The following is a 12,354-nucleotide window of genomic DNA, read 5'->3' on the forward strand; positions in this document are numbered from 1 at the left end:
TGTAGACATAATATCAATAAGTTCTTAAACAGATGAATCAGTGACAATATCAACATATGTTTATAAAAGTCTATGCTTTCCTAGGCATGTTTTCTAATGAAACAATTGGAAAGCTTTGTTGTCTAATAAGACATGGGGCTAAAGCATGACAACAGCTATGATGATTGATGACAGGGACTCCGAAATAGTTTTACTTCTCAAAATAACTTCTTTACAAGCTGCAAAAAAGAAAGTTTTAAAAATTATTATTTTAGACACAGAGGTTATAGCTATATATATATATATATATATATATATATATATATATATATACACACACACATATATGTGTATATATATATAACATATATAGTTACTTGCAGTATAGTTACTTGAAGTTGTGGTTACCTGGAGGCTTTATTTAAAGGTGACTAAGAAGGGAAGACAATTAAGGGCAGATACTTTTCTGGAAATAGGCTTTAGAGAAGGAAAAGAACAGGGAGTTTTTGAGCACCAAACTGAGGGATCACCTTAGAAAATCCTTGTGGTCTTTGTAGTTCAGCTCAGAGTTTCTGGCTTTATGTCACAGGTACTGAGAGGAAACCTTGAACAGAAGACACATGAAAGAAGTCGATAGCTGCCCATCTGTGTGATCTGGAACAGAGATGAACCCTACCTCAGAATTTCCTAGATTTTGAATTTAATATCTACCATTTTAGGAATTTAAGCCATCAACATGAACATGAAACTCCAGAAGTAGGTTCATAAAATTGCATTAAACTGAGAAAGCATCTGTTGTTTGAAGTACAGCTTTGGTGTTAACTTTACACTTCTGGGTCTCCACTTTTTTTTTCCTTTGGAATGGAAATGATATCATGTTTATTCAGGAAAGACGTTCCCAGACTCAGATCAGTGTCACCAAGTTGCCGGGATGCTCTACGCTCTAGGAGGGAATGCGCACCCGTGACCAGTCACCAGGTCTCCTCTCCTGTTGCACACACTCTGCCACATGCCACACAACTCACAGTCACCACCCCCAACACATCCACAGTGCACACCACACTCAACATAAACAGACCTCCACACATACCACCCCCAACAAACAGGTACCAACATGTGCCACTCTCTACACATACACGCCCCCCATATGCCACAAACACAGATCAACACGTGCCAATAACAACACACACACACACACACACACACCCACCATGTGCTCACAGACATACAAATACCCAGAGAGAGACACCCAGACGTGGACAGGCACTCCTGTTCTTCACACAGACAGCTCTCTGTCAAAGTATGGTCATGTAAGGGCCGAAGGCTGGGATGGGAGAAACTTCCAGATCTGGAAGTACATCACTGGCTGTCCCTCCTCTCCCTCTGGGTCTATTATCTTCAGTCTGAGCACTGTCCCAAGGGTTGGATGGTAGAGGCCACATCTTGTGCTGGAAGGTCCCAGGTTCTGAACTTGGGCAGACCTTGAACTGAATCCAGTCTCCAGGAATTCTAGCTGCACCCTCTGCTTGCTCTTTGACCATTCTCAGTCTACTGTCACCTCACCAACACGTGGCATCTTAGAGACCATTGCTGCGTCACAGCCAGCCCCAAACTTTGTAGATTTAAAACAACAGCTATTTTTTGTTCTCGGGGTCCTGTGGGTTGGAGCAGTAGTCCTGCTCCATACAATGTAAGCTGGGCCTCTGGGAGGCATGGAGATCCAAAATTGCTTCCCCTACAGAGGAGGCAGAACAGTCGGTAGTGTGGCCAGAGCCTCCACCAGGGAAGCAGGCCAGGGACCTTGCTTTTCTCCCCCATGAACCGCTCTTTATTGAAATAAAGGATAGAAACTAAGAGGTTTAAGGTCAATTAAGACTCTATATCTCCATGACCCTCTAATGAGTCAATGATACCTTAGTGAGGAATTCCACTGCCTGGAAATAATCAAGACCCTAAGAAATTGGAACTTTTGTTGCATTTGTTTTGTGAACAGAAAGAAACATCTAGGATGATGTGTTCCATGGAAGTAGTAAAGGAAAGACTGATAAGGGTCAGGAGCAAAGAAAACACAGATTCTGTTTTGCCAAACTTGATGGAAGTGGCTGCATAGACGGTGTCTGGACAGGTGGCTTCCAGTGAGGGAGGCTGGTCAGCCTGAGAACCACACACCAAAACAGGCCAGGTCAATATGTAGGAGGCTATAATCCACTAGCAAAACTCAGAGGCTGAATTCAAGGAACTTCAGGCCAGAATAAATTAGCTTAGACAGACAGACAAACAAGAGTGATCCCTGTATGGAATTTATAGGGTCTTGGGTTGACAAAAAGATGGCAGAAGTTGAATCCCAGGCAAGATGGAGAGAAATGAGGTACCCAAGTGAAAAAGCTGAGGTAAAATTCTGAAAAGAGATGAGTGATTCTGGCGCTTCTCTCCCTGGTACCATGTGTGAGGTGAACTCTTCAGGGAGTTACCAGGCTGCTTAGGCTAGTTTCCTGTAACTTTAAGTGGAGAGCACATATATAGGAAGGGCACTAGAATGTCCAGTTGTAGTCACAATATCTCAGAAAACACACTGGACATCCCAATGCCCCCCCCCCCTTTTATGTAGTCTCCATTTGAAGTTACAGGAAACAGGCAAAAAGAATATAATGCATGCATGCATGTGGGAAGTGAGAATCCTGCCTAAACCCTGCAATCTTAAGTATCTCCCAATGTGGCTAACAGTTCCTGGAGAAATAAGAAATCTTCAGGCCCCTCTGCTCTCTGCTTCCAGGAGAGACTGGGTATTAACATAGTTGGTTTTCAGGTACTTGGATGAACGTTACCCATTAAGCCTCAGAGCTTCACACTGGGCTCCATCAATTCGTCTGAAATCAGTTCTGGCTCAAGTATTACACAGTTCTTTTCCTGAAGTATTGCTACTATTTCTCTCCTTCTCTCCAACTGACTGTGAGAAAGCCTGCTTATGTTCACAAAATCAGCTCATACTTCCTCCTTAGGGAATGGACATCTTAGCTTCACTAGGATTTATATTCCACACTGTCTTTATTAATCATTGTAGCATTAGAGTAAAATAGAGTAGGTAGCCCACTCTTGTTCTTACAAATAGAAGGTGCAATTTCAAGACTCCCAGTGGGCAGTGATCAAGCCTGTTTTTATTTCTGAATAAATAAAAAAAAAATCACAGGTATAAACATTTTTAAAAACAGAAATTTTGCTTTTTATTCTTATCATTTTTCACCTATAATTATTTTAGGGTGTGTATTTTTGAAATGAGAAGTAAGGAAATAAAAGAAACCAGTCATTGCATGCATGGGCTCTCTCTCATCCAGGGAGAAGGTCCATGGAACAGGGTAGAGGAGAGTGTGGCTGCGGAGTCGCTAATCAAGACCTCCGGAGACCAAGCAGGAAACCGGTCTGATTTTATTGTGCAGTTACCATGTATATATATATTCAGGCAGTAGCTAAGCAGATTACAGGCAGCCACCAATGCAATTTCTGCTAATCATCCTCGCAGTGACTAATCGAGGAGAGGGCTATGGAGCAAGAACAGGGACTGCAACACATGGGCTTACACACAGGGCTGTCCCTACAGGGTACGTAGCCTGCCACTCACATGCCTAGCATGAGGGGAGTGGCCTGCCACTCAGATGCCCTTAACGTATGCCATGTATGCAGTACTCCATGCACTTGTCCCCACAATTTCACTCTCAATAGAATTTCTCAAAGCTTTTATTTTCTAACTTGTCCCTGACCTTTGGTCTTCTTCAATTCAGCATCATTATTGTTGCTGTTTTTGTTCTTTTTTTTTTTGTGTGTGTGTGTGTATGTGAATTTGTCTACATTAGCTTTATGAAATGCCTGACAGGAATGAACAATAAAATACAGAAGGTTGATAAACATAATTAGCAAATCTGGCAAACATGTTTTTATTGTTCGTATGAATTTCCACAAAAGATCTTCTGATGCATTTTTCTCTCACGTAAAAATCTTTATAGAATTTGTTTAAAAAATTTAAACGTAATAAACGTGAGCTCAAACTCAGAATACTAATTTTGGGAATTCCCCATGAATGGATCAATTATGTGGGAAAGTGGGTCAAATGAAGCTACAAAGGGAAACTCATCAGTACCATGTTTTTGAAGACATACATACTAAGGCGGTTTGGCGGAGAAAGCTTCAGTCTGACATAGCAATCTCTAAATATGAAGTACTTCATCTAATTTGTACCTTCAAACAGACTTGCTTTTTTCATCTTCATAAATTTGTAAGATGGTTTTGTTGGGATACAATTTTCCTGTGATGTCTTGATTTTTACAGGTTTCATTTTCTACACCAATGCATCATCAGCCAATTCTCTCTGGATTTCCATTGCAGGATGCTTCTATAAGCAAACAGCCTTGCAGAGTGGAGATGTTCCCCACTGGAGTGGACACAAATTCCAGGGTAATAAAGGCAATGTCTCACCCTGGAAAGGACACTAGGCTCATTGGCCCGCAGTGTCTACCTAAGATCATGGCATTTGTTTTTTAATGTTACATAATTCATCCTGCTGTGGGAGTAGGAAACACCTGAGCCTCATCATGCTGATACATGGGAATTTGGGCTCAAAACACAAGGGCAAGATGTTACTCTGGCTCCTGCTATAGCTGTGGCCTAGAAACTGCATGTCTTTCTGCCAATATCTAAGAAAATGTAACAGACTATTTTGGTAGCTTGCAAGCAGGGTCAAATATGAGATATTCTTGATATGACAAGTGTATTTGAAATGTATTAGAAAATGATTTAACAGTTTCCCTTGACTGGATATTATTTTCTTACTGTTCGTAGAAATAAATTTGTTCTTTTAAGATACCTCTCCCAACTACATGAATAATATAAATATACAGTAGAAGACAAGAGGAACTCTGAAATATAAAGGCATTAAAGACACTCATATTTCTGCTACTTAGAACTGTTAACAATATTTTTCAGATATTAAGTCTATTTATCCTTGGGAGAGATACATACATACAAATACATTCATGCAGAAATATAAATGTATAATTTTGGACCATAATATATGTATTCCAATATTTGTTACTCTATTAGTGGAATCCTCTATTTGCCTTTTTATTTATAATTCCCAATATAATACATTATCATTATTATATGTGAAAAATGCTGCTTTGGTTTAAATTTATTTTTTGTATTATGTACAATGTCTTTCATTCCTCCCTCCCAGTTCTCACAAATTGTCTTGTAAAATATCACCTAATAAGGGCACCCCACTCCACAAAATCTGAATTTTATGTATATTACTTTAAAATAATATGAGGACTCTGAGAGTATTGTTTACCCTTTCAAACATTTTTTTTCCTATCATGCAATACTTAGGAAGACTTCCCACCCTAAGATAAAACTTCTATTATACATTATTGTCACAAACATTTACTTTAACCCCAATCCATGGGTGAGGTAATGATATAATATTTTGGATAATTATGGTAGCTAACATTTACCAGACATTTACTATGAACACACACTTTCCTAAGCAGTATGTATGTGTGATGTCACTAAACTCATTTTCTTCAGCTCCTAGTACTGTTCTCCACATTTTACAGATGAGCTAGTTGAAATATCACACCTTTCAATAACATTCCAAAGTAGGGTAAAAAGCTAGGATTTGCACTCTGCAGAGTCTCATTCCAGAACCTTCTCGTAACAACAGTAATCTTGTAGCTCTTTCAAGAGTTAACCCAATGTCCTATCACTGTTTCTTGTAGAATCATTCACTTGCGCCCTGGTTGAAATGCCTTTTAGTGGTATGTTTAGTTCAGAAATGGACTTCAGTCTATTTCTGGCCTTTCATTTTTGGGACAAAATTCCAGCCTATTAGCCTGGTACATTACAGAAGAGCAGCTTCTTGGCAATAGCTTAGCATGCCTCAACACATATTTTCCCATCAAAGTTTATTTGATAAATACATCTAATGGCCACCTATGTGTAATAAATAAAGGAGTTTACAATTTATGTAAGAGACATCAATAATTCTGTGGAAATAATAAATATAGAGGTAAAGGCACAGTTTATTATAGTCATTTTGTAGCATGTCATTTCTGAATGCTGGGATGATGTACAGAGACAAGTGTGGTTCATCTTGTTGTCAGAGCTGATGTCCTTCGGATTGGCATCCAAGGAGCCAATCAAGTAGAAGACCCAGTCTACAGAAAAGGAAGGCTTCAGATTTCCTCCACAGGGGCAAACAATGTCTTTCAAGACCACATTTGTTAAGAAATCATTACAGGGAATGGTGAAAACATTTCTTTGGGTTCACTTGTTTGAAACATGTCACCTTCAGCTAGATCAAACAATCAAAATACTCTTCTTGGTGTTTCTCTCATTATGATATTTAAGGCTGGAAGTTCCTCCTGCCAGCATAACCCTGGCATGTTGGCAGGGCTGAGGAGACAGCTTTCTTAACTCCCATGTAGCCTTTGCTTTCCTGCCAGGCTCTAAACTTAGACCAGAATGTTGCTTTCGAGTTTGCAAGCTCATTGCACTGCTGCCATTATCCTGGATTCCAACTTTCCTCACTTTATATTTAGAAGCTCTTTTGCCGTTTATTTGTTTAATGTTGCATCTTTTGGGATTGTTTTATCTTCAGAAATATAGCTGAAGATAGCATAAGCCTGAAAGATTTAGGAAAAAACTAAATATTTTCATATTAGAAATTAAAGTCTTACGTACATGTGGATCATGAGTTGCTTCCAATAGTTATTTACTGATTCTTCATACTAATTGCTATAAGGACTATTTTTTTTTAAAGAGAGAGAGAGGTGGAGAGAGAGAGAGAGAGAGAGAGAGAGAGAGAGAGAGAGAGAGAGAATTTTTTGATATTTATTTTTTAATTTTTGGTGGACACAACATCTTTATTTTATTTTTATGTGGTGCTGAGGACGGAGCCCAGCGCCCCGCGCATGCCAGGTGAGCGCGCTACCACTTGAGCCACATCCCCAGCCCAAGGACTATTTTTATTACTGAAAAAAAGTTCTCAACTTTTCAGATTCTGATAGTAGAAAATAAAACAATGCTCTTAAGTGTCAATTCTAATATCTGGCTTTTCATATTTATTTTGCTGCATATAATTTAAAATTATGTTTGGATATTTTTATATGTAATGGGATATTGCTAATTCATTAGGTGTTAGCTGGAAAAAACCCTAAGATTTTTGTGTTCTAGAATATATGTTCTACACAATATGACATAGGAAACATGCCACCAAACAGAACTTCTGCCTTTCCCATGGCTGGGCTACTGCAAAGGGATTACTGAGTGGCTTCCTTCCTAAAGAGTGCCAGCAAACAATGGACACTGGCCTGACACTGCACAAGGTCCTAACACCCACACTCTCAAATGCACATTATGTCTATTTCACTCTTCCTTTGTCAGACTGCAAGCAAAATTCATATTTAAATTGTGTTCACAGATCATATGATTTCTTATTCATACTACTTAATACTGTCAATAGCCTGAGTCAGTTTGCAAAGATTAAATCAATGTTTCTCTTCGGAAAATTGTGAAGATAGATCATCTTTATTTTTTCTTCTTTATAATTCATGTTAATTTTCAGACTTAAATTGCTTATGGTAAAATTGAGAATTAGTCATTTAGTTAAGTATGCTGTTGATGCTATATCCTTCTTTCCAAAATATATAATTTTGAAAATTACTGCATGGAAGAAAATTCAGCTGGGAAATGCTATGGATATTTTATCTTCCTTAAGAATCGACTTGAAACACCATATATTTTGTTAATATGTACTATTTTCCACATGGTTTTCTCAGTGGAAACTAAAGAAATAAAATATTTTATTGCCAACTGTTGAACGTGACTGTGGAATCTTGAATTTTTATTTCTTAAAAACGTTGAAGGATGTTGATACTTGAAGGGAGGGGAGGATGTGCATATGTGGGGGGAGGGACATAAGGGAATTCTCTGTACTGTATGAGCAGTTTTGCAGTGAGCATAAATTGTATTAAAAATATATCCTATTATTGGACCCAGCATCCCACTACTAGGCATGTAATCCAAGGAAATGAAGTCAGTATGCTGAAGATCTATCAGCACTCCTCTGTTCATCGCAGCATTGTTCATGATATCCAAGGTACAGAATCAACCTAAGTGTCTACCTTAGGTCATCTGTCTATCACAGATAAATAGACAAAGAGAATGTGGTATATATACACAAAGGAATATCATTTGATTTTTAAAAAGAAGGAAACATCTTGCTTTGGTTTTGGGGGACTGGCTTATTTCAGTTAGCAGGAGATTCTCCAGTCTTATCCATTTATCTGCAAATGCCATAATTTCATTCTTCTTTATGGCTAAGTAATATCCCATTGTGTATATATACCACATTTTCTCTATCCATCCATCTGTTGTAAGGCATCTAGATTGGTTCCATAGTTTGGGTCTATAATCATTGATTTGTCTATACCACTATAATTTGCTGATTTTTAAACCAGTTCCCAAAAAACCAAAGGCTGAATATTCTCTCTGATAAGTGGATGGTAATACACAACAAGTGGGAGTGAGGAAGGGGAATACTGAAGTTCATTGTATTAAACCAAGAGGGAATTAAGGGAAGGGAGTGCATGTGGGAATAGGAAAGTCAATAGAATGAATCAGACATAACTTTCCTATCCTTATATATGATTACATGACCCATGAAACTCCACGTCATGTCCAACCACAAGAATGGGATACTAATTAGAACAAGTTATACTCTATGTATGTGTAGTATGTCAAAATACACTCTACTCTCATGTATATATAAAAAGAACAAGTAAAAACTAAAACTAACAGGGGAGGGGAAGAAGTGCTGGAGAGTAATATTTGCCAAATTATATTGTTATATTGTGTGCAAGTAAAATATGTAAGAACAAATCCCATCATTATGTATAACTATAATGTACCAACAAAAATGTGGAAAAAATGGAAAGAAAGAAAGAAAGAAAGAAACTCTGGATAACATTATGTAACATGAAATAGGCCTGGCACAGAAAGGCAAATGTCTCATGATCTTATTTGTATGTGGAATTTGAAAAAAAAAATAGTAGACTGGATAGAAGTAGAGAATAGAATGATGGTTTCCAGGAGCCATAAGTGGAGTGTATGTTTGGGTAGAGGTTAGTCAAAAGACACAGAATTTCTGTTAGATACAGGTCTATAACACAACATGAGACTACAGTTAATGGCAATGTATAGTTAATAGCAATGTATTATATTTTTGAGAGTTGCCATTAATGCTATTAAGTGTTATTACTACAAAAATGGTATGTGAATTAACAAATATGTTAATTAGCTTGATTCAGTCATACCACCATGTATTCTTATTTAAACATCATGTTGTATCCAAAAAAGGCTATTAAAAAAGATTAATAAAAGACTTTTAAGAATTTAAAATTTTTTAGTATGTGTTTCTAAGTTTTCTGCTAATTCTTCCAGAAAACTGTTTGAGATAAATAGCTTTAAGATGACGTGTCTTTTCATAGGTGAAGGTATTCACTCAGAGTTCATGAGGACCATGAAGACTTCATAGACTTGGCTTGGGCTTGACTGTTTATGACTCTGAAACTAGTTAGCTTTTAAACTAGTGTACAAATGAATGTCCTTTTATAGGCATTCAACATACTTATTTTTAGATTTTAAAATATTCTATGAATTGAGGAGAAAAATACGTTTCAAATTTTGCTCAGTTTTCTATATCTTCTCTCAATGATTTCCTTTTTTAAAAATCTCATCCCTTTGGAAATGTGTTCTAAAATTTAGAGTGTGAAATGGTCATGGTTAGACCACAATATAGTGATATCTCCCTGACAATGTTAGTGATATTAAAGTTCCTTGTAGGGGTTCTGTGTTTGGGGTCGGGGAGCCTGATGACTTCATGGCTATGGCAGGCTTGGTGCCTGGGAAAGCTTCTAGGCAAAGGCATAGGATGCCCGGTTGCTATGGTCATGCCCTCCATGCTAGAGTCTTATCAACCACCCTAATCTTAGGCACATAACTCCTGGGAATAAAGGAACTTGCTAGCTCCATAACTACAATGCTCCTGGATCTGCCTGCCTCACAGTAATTTCAGACAATGGGCTTTCTTCAGAGCTGCACAAAGGTTCTAACATTGTATATTGCAACTGTAACATTTAACTGCAGAATAAGCAACCTTACTGATACTCTAAACAATAATGTAGTTATGGTACTAATGACCTAATGTAACCTATTGGTATCAATAAACGTGGCTGCTTGAACAAGGAGCGACTCTGCCACTTTCCTGCCTCTGCACCTTGCCTGTGTCTCCCTTTATTATTCCTTACAGTCCCTCAAATTCAATAATCCTAATCGAAATAATCCCATAGCCCTTACCATTTAAAAAATAGGAGTGTAGTTCATCCAGTGGTCAAGAACTTTAGATAGGAGGGAGATTAAGATTTGACTAAGGAAAGCATAGAGGATATTTAGGGTGCTGGAAGTATTCTGTGGAAATTGGGCAAGAGATGCATTGAAAATCTTGGTGAAATTTTTGCAACATGTCAGTAAATCTAAAACTATTGTAAAAAATTTTAAAGTTTTTAAAATAAATTTAAAATAAAAAACTGTTGTCCTTGGAAATTCTCTCCCTCCCTTCCCCCAACCAACTTGTCAGCAAAGTTTGCTAGTTTCTGCCTTAAAACATTTAAATATAAATGTTTACTTTAAATATAAATGTTTAAATATTTAGATATAAATGTTCACTTCCCTTCATCTCTGTGAGTACCATCCCAGTCAAAGACACTGTCAGCTTTTGTCTGGTCTATTCCAGTAGCCTCCTAACTAGTTCCCTTGCTCTTTTCCCCTGAAAATCTATTCTATACATAGTATCAAGAATATTTTAGATATATAAATTTGTATACCACTCACATTGTTTAAAGTCATATTTTCATATTGCCATTGAAATAAATAGTTTATTGAATTTCAATAATCTAGTTATTATTAAATTATATACATGGAAATATCAGTGATTTAACACTGGATTTTTTTTTTCACTAAAAGTCAGAAACAAGGTTCCTGATAAATGGATTTTACTGCTTCAAATAGTGAGCATGTAAACCAAGCTTCTTTCATATTATTGATCTGTCCAATCAACAGGTGATGTCTGCATTGGATCTAGGGAAAGTGCAGGGAAGAATACATGAGCGATTCCCAGTCTTATAAGTGTCACAAAGCACTTATGCCCAGACCTTGCTGATTATACTCAGTCACATGAATATAACTAATCAAAAGGAAGTTGGAAAATACACTCCAACAATGAACCAAAGCAGTAGATAGGGTAAAATAATCAAAGATAGCAGTTTCTCCCTTAATTGCTATGGTTCCCAATATTAAATTTCTTCTTTTATATATACCTCCTTGAAATCTTTACGTTAGCTATTTTTTTTTTTTTTTGCCTCTATACCAGGTTTGGATTCTATATAAAATCATGTATCAGATATACTTACCGTTCCTATGGAGACCTATCCAACATTGAATTCAAACTATTTGTTAGCTCTTTTCTATTTCAGCAAAGCAGAATATATTTCTTATGCATATCAAACACTTATTAAAATCATCTTATTAATTTTTTGAAAACTCATTTATCGTTTGCTACTCTGTAAACCTCAGGATCTGAATTTCTTGTTGAATAGTCTATCATCAGGGCTGGAGGGCCTAGCTCTTAATAAAAAAGTTTATTTGAATGCATAAATGTCCAGAAAGAATTAACCTTCATTTCACTAAAAACACTAGGAGGGAAAGAGCTAATTCTTTGTGGAAGAAATGAAAAGGAGGAAACATAAGAAATGATAAAAAGAACATCCAAAATTTACATAATGAATGAACATTCAACAGGGTTCTGAAATACAGAGCTTCAGATTCCTTATCCAGGCCATGTTAAATCATAAGGCTTCATTTTAGAATTGTTCAGTAGCTTCAATTAGCAGTCAAGCATTTCCATACATAATGTGAGGTAATTTCTCAAAAGAAAATCTATACAGCTTCTTCAAGGATTTTCTGCAGTTATTTCCCTTCTTTTATATTTGCTAAACTTGAGGACTATATATTTTAATGTAGGAAACACATGAACTGTAAAAATCAATCATGCCATTTATAATCTCCATATATTGTTTTAGTATTTTGTCTTTCCATTTGATCCCCCTTTCAACTGCTTTGTTAAATGTATTTTAATAAGAATGTTTATAAGTTGAAAACATATTAATGAAATTTTGGAAAAAAGTATTATAATTTAAATACTTAATTGCTTAGTAGTTTATTCATTAAGATAAGATTTTGATGTGTTATCAGTAATCTGTTGAGCTTCGA

Source organism: Marmota monax, unplaced genomic scaffold (assembly GCF_021218885.2).
Source record: "Marmota monax isolate L192 unplaced genomic scaffold, Marmota_monax_Labrador192_F-V1.1 WCK01_AAM20220418_F8-fsc00016, whole genome shotgun sequence".
NCBI lineage: Eukaryota > Metazoa > Chordata > Mammalia > Rodentia > Sciuridae > Marmota > Marmota monax.